Source organism: Phoenix dactylifera, chromosome 1, assembly GCF_051530095.1.
Source record: "Phoenix dactylifera cultivar Ajwa chromosome 1, Ajwa_hap1_PhDact_Kaust_v1.1, whole genome shotgun sequence".
Lineage (NCBI taxonomy): Eukaryota > Viridiplantae > Streptophyta > Magnoliopsida > Arecales > Arecaceae > Phoenix > Phoenix dactylifera.
The window spans coordinates 11,848,826-11,854,825 of NC_143190.1; positions in this window are offsets into that span (position 1 = coordinate 11,848,826).

Below are 6,000 nucleotides of genomic sequence, written 5' to 3' on the forward strand. Positions count from 1 at the left end.
GTTCTGGTCCGAATGAAGTCGGATCTAGTCTGTCGGAGGAGGAACTGGAGCTGGTTCACTTCCAGTTCTTTTTTCGGCTCGGGTTTTATCTCGAACCCGCGAGGCCGGAGGACCGGGTAACGCGACCGCCTCCAGGTCGGATCGTGGTGTATGTCGAGACACTCTGGGCCGGCCTGCGGTTCTCCCTCCACGAGTTTGTGAACGACTTGCTGGTGGAGTATCAACTCATCCCAGCACAGCTCGCTCCGAACTCGTGGAGGACCATAGTCGGGTTTTTGTCCCTTTGCCTTGCGCACGGGATCCCGGCTTTGGTAAGCATTTTCCGCCGGTGTTTTTTATTGAAAACGAACCCGGCGGACGGAGAGTGGTTATACTTTGCCTTCCGAGGTGGTATGTCCCTTTTTCGAGGTGCCCCTTTCTCTATTCATGAATGGAAGGGGAGATTTTTCTTTCTTGCATCCGAGGTGTCGTGGGGATTTGACCCGAGGTGGGGGCATCCCCGACTGAATGCCCTCAACAGGCTCTCCGAGCTCATGGCGGACGAGCAAAGGGTTTTCGACGCCCTACGGGGTCTTGGGAAGGATATCAACTTGGCCAACCTCCTAAGCGAGGAGGCCTTGGTGAACGTCGGCCTGAGCTCGGTGCGGCCCGAGGGTAAGAGTGGTCATATTGCTTCGTTTTCTGTTTTATTTGTTTCTTTCTCCTCTTACTTAGAGTTTTTCTCCTTTCCTTGTTTCAGATACCCCACACATGTCGACCAGCAACGCATCTCTTTTCTTTCGGCTGAAGAGGAGGTTAGCCGAGGTCGGTGGGGCTCTCCCCGAGCCCCGAAAGAGAGTGAAGACGACCTCCATTTCCACCCCGCCGGGACGAGGGGTTCCGGGGCCGGAACGTCGTCGGCCGCCCGAGAGAAGGCCCTAACGGCCGAGCGCGCGAGCTCGGCTTCTGGAGGGGCGTCTGAGTCGGCACCTCCGGCCTGCCCCGCTCCCGTTGCTCAACGGGTAAGCCGGACTGTTGTCCGTTTACGGCGATCGGGGCCCGAGCTGAGCAAGGGTCCCGGGGTTCCGAGTGCATCTTGGCCTACCACCGTGAGTTCGGCCGGGCCCAGTTCGTCGGAGGCCGGGGGACGTCCCGAGAAAGGACCCGCCGACCCAGAATCCCCGATTCGCGAGGGCAGCTCGGCCCTCGAAGATGCTGATGTTGCGCGCGCGGTTTTCGCCGCGCGATGCTCCCGGCCGACTGGGCCAAGTTCGAGGCCCTCGGGCTTGAGGAAATCATCGACCAAACATATCGTAATGCCATTCGGGTAGGTTACTTTTTCGCTTTGCTTTCGACCATCAGCATTTCCTTTACCCTTACTTATCGTCGTTTTCCTTGCAGCATTTTCATGAAATCGATACTCTGGTGTTCATCACCTCGGAATGCCAGAATGAATCTCGGCGATTCCAGAAACAGCTGGAGTCGGCTGAGAAGAGACTTTAAAATATGATTAACCATGTCAGCCAGGTAAGTGAGATCGGTGGAAGGTATATGTCATTAACTCGAAAAGACGAATCAATGCGGGTAGCTCCAAATTAAAAACTACCGGTCGAACCTGCCAAACTTACCTTAGACACCGACTAGTTAATCAATTTTTATTTAATCACTCAAATAACTTGGGCTCTACCTCTGATCCTAAATCAAATTCCATCTTAGTCTAATCAAAGACATGGAATTGATTAATCTAGAACTATTATTTTTGATCTAGAGTTTTCTTGACCTAATCTAGTTACTACTTAATTAGATTTGATCAATTAACTCTAATTAGACCATGTTTGATTCTAATCCTGGATCTAACCCAATCTTAAAAATTTGATTTGAGCCAATCCAAATGCCCCGTGAGTTATGCAATGTCATTGAATTGAATTCACAATTCTATATCTAGATTTTCATCATCACTTAATTCTTAATTAAATGTAAGTTTATGAAAATTTAGATCATTACATTATTCTTAATTACATATTAATTACAAAGTTTCAGTTCTTAAAACTTATTTTTCAGATCTGAGATTTGTAATTAATCATGTTAAAATTCAAATTTAATTCATGTTTAAATCTTAGATGATTTATGTTCATATATCACATATACAAACTAATATGAATTAATTTAAACAACATACATCATATGCATTTATTTTCAGATCTGATTTATTATGCAAAATTAGAGAATAAATGAATCAAAAATTTAATTTAGATCTATTCTAAACAATTTTACGATTTCAGATTTATTTATGTTACATATATTAACATAAACATGCATCACATGCATCCAAATTTCAGATCTAGTTAGTCATGCATAATGAGCAATTAAACCATTCATAAATCTACTTTAGATCTGATCTAAACATATTCATAATTTCATACTTAAATGCAATGATTAAAACATAAAAATTTAAACAGAGATCCTGACTCTGATACCACTTGAAAGTGTTCGATCGGTGATGCTAGTAGTGATAGCATGCTGAAATTTAAAACTTTTTCAGAATCAATGGCTGCACTTATTCAGGTTGCCTACGTACCCCTTCATAAGGGGGATCAAGCCACACGTAGTTTTTTTAATTTTGAAAATTGCCGCAGAAAACCAAATTAAAATATTTTATTCTAATATGCATAAGAAATCAAATTTCAAAGTACTACTACAAGTATTCATGATCTATATGCCAGGATCGTTTAAACGATTATGCTAAAATCATTGCATGATTAATTTCAGATCTAAAATAAGATTATTAAGTTCTAAACTCAATTAATCTAACACCCAACTAATCTTCGTATGGCCATCGAATAGGCTTTGAAGATTACTCCGTGAAGAGCCCCAAAAGAGGTTTAACCCTCGGAGATTGGAACCTATAAGTGATACAACTTTGGATCTAGATTCATACCTTTATGAAATCTGAAAGTAATGGTTCTGATGCTTGAGCTTCATAGCCACACACTCGTCTGGCCTCTACGAGTAATCCACGCGAAGCTCCTGAAGTTATCCAATCCCACGGAAGTGCTAGCTTGCGCAGGATCGTCCTTTGCTGAACTTTGATCTTCCAAACACTATCAACTTTTGATTTACCTTCTTGGAAGAACTTGGAGGAATAATTTATAGGGATTGAAGAGGACTTAGATCTGATCTAGAAGCTCTTTTCAGGGATCCCTATCAGCTATGGGGAGATGGACTTAGAGGAAAAAGAATGGGCGAGATGAAGGCTGAATTTCATTCAATGATCTCATACACTTGGCGACTTGGAACTCTTTCTTTTTATAGGCATGCCATCTGATCATTTGAATTTGAAATTCAAATGAAATCTGGTATCTTGTTGGCACATGAAGGGGATGGTTGCAACAAGATAGATCTTATCTTTGTTTGAATTCAAAATTCAAACAATAGTTGGTTCATGCAGGTGAGATAGGATCGAAATGGATGGTGATGATCTTCCATCATCATCTAGCCATGTTCCACGATCCAAATCCCATCAGATTTCATTGAAAAACCACTTCTGGTTCGAATCCCGCAAGTTCAGCCCGTTCGTGAGCTCCAGAATTTTCGGATGGAGTTGACCTTTTGATGTCAAGTCGACTCCAAGTCGCCTCGAGTCGACTCTTTTTCTTTTGAGTCGACTCCAAAGTCGACCCCAACTGAGACAATAGAGAACTTCTTCCCTTGATACGGCTAGCGAGTCGACTCCTTCAAAGCTCGAGTCGCCCCAACTTGCTTCGAGTTGACCCCAAGGAAACTCGAGTTGACTCCACTTGGGAAAACAGAAGAGATCGTCCTCTGGATTCTCTTTGAGAGTCGACTCCAGCCCATCTCGAGTCGACTCCTCTTTAGTTCGAGTCGACCCCAATCAGGTGAAAAATCTGATTTCACCCAAAATTGAATCCAATTTTATTTGGCTCATCCTTAGTTTATTTACTCAATCAAATTGAGTTTATTAGTAATCCAATTACTAATTAATCCTCCAATAATTACTTTAATTATTTTATAGGATAATTTGTCAATCGAATTGACCAAATTATTCCTGAATGATTCTCAATCATCCATCAGCTATCTTGATCAATCAGAAAACTTCTATATGTGTGACTCATAGGTTCGAACCTAAGCCGGTAGTATAGGAACGACTTCCTGCACTAATCGATGTGACCATCTAGCAATGGTACCTGATATCCAGATAGACCGAATATATGCGAAGCAAATATTCTGGAACCCTGAACTATGGTTACTGTATAATTTATCCCTTTGACTCGTAATGCTAGGATGACCTCAGAGTTCTGTCAAATTTGTAATAAGTACATCCACTATGTGATCAACTTTAGAAATTCTGTGATTCATCACAAGAATTATCCTGGCCAAGGTTTTGCTAAATTGAACATAAAGCATTATCTCCTGTTTCCAGGAGAGTTCAATTCCATCTTGACTCACGTACCGATTTCGCAAGTACTTGACTGCACCCAGTAACCTTCCATCCCAGAATTAGAAATTCTGCTAGTCTGATATCAAGATACAGTGAGTTGCTTGCTAATCACTGTGGTGATCTCATGTCAAAGGGATACTTATACACATATCCACTCGGAACACCTCTTGACAGTAAAGCGTTCCGGAATTGATCACGTTCAGTGAAATATACTCCTACACTTCACCTGTGTGACATATCAGTATCTCCACAATCCTTGGTTAAGAGGACAACCAACGTATATATCTCACAACAACCTAATCTCGACAATACTGTCATCCTATTAACAGTATATCATTTGGTCGCGAACAGATTTAAGGGATTGAAGATAAATCCTCCTTCATCATAATGTAAGTCCTAAAGACTTCATCATATATAAAAGTTTATTTGAAGATGAAATGATGAATAATGCCAAATAACACTTTATTAATTTGTCAATTTATTTACAAAATTCAATCATCAACACGCCGACGATTAACATTTAGGATACAATTCCCAACAATAGTATAGGATACTATATTATTATGTTATAATAATATTATATTATATTGCGATAATATTATACTAAATCATATATTTATATATTAATACATATTATTTTTATTATGCTCTGGTGTATAATACTATGCAATATCTTTATGGTCATTTTGTCATACTGAAAGTACTTTCTCAGTTTGTTTTCCAAACACATATTAAAATTCTAAGGCACTTTAAATATAGTTACCAAATAATAAATAGTTTTTTATAAAAACTCTACTTCAAAAACCTCTACTGCCAATAGCTCTACTAAACATTCCATTGAGTGCTCCTAGGATAGGGTTCTATTATGTCCAGGATTTAAGGTAAAGTTGTATCACGATTCTTACGGATATTTTTTACACCCGAGTGATTTAATGTATCCGTTCACCCAAAAACAAAACAAAAAAAAAAAACCATCCTCAGGGCTTGTAAATTGTGATGAATAGTACTCTCTGTTTTTTTTTTTGATACACAATGAATAGTACTCTTGGGTCGACGTTACTTAAACTTTGACCTAACAAAAACTTAAAGCTCAGTTCATGTGTCATTTGCCCTTTTTTAATCCCTTATTTTATAATTATGTCTCATTTTCTTGTTGAGAAAGGTTTTTCAATTGTGGAGATTGATTCGATCCAATTCCTATATATGTTTGGACAAGTCCAACAAGTAAATCTCTAAAGACCTGAGAGCATATAATGAAATATATGACAATTATATAATGATATTATATTCTATATTATAATTATCACAAAATAAAAATATTGTCAATATCCTAAAATTAGTAATGTTTTAATATTAATATCACTAATAATAATAATATAGCACAATATATATTATCTAAAACTTTGTAAAAATTATAATTTATAAACTATATAATTATATAATGATTTATTATAATTACTAGCTTATAAATTCAATATTATTAATATAGTATATTAATTTTATAGTCAAATTTTTAATTTTTATCATAATTATATAATTAGTTTTAGTATAATATAATATTT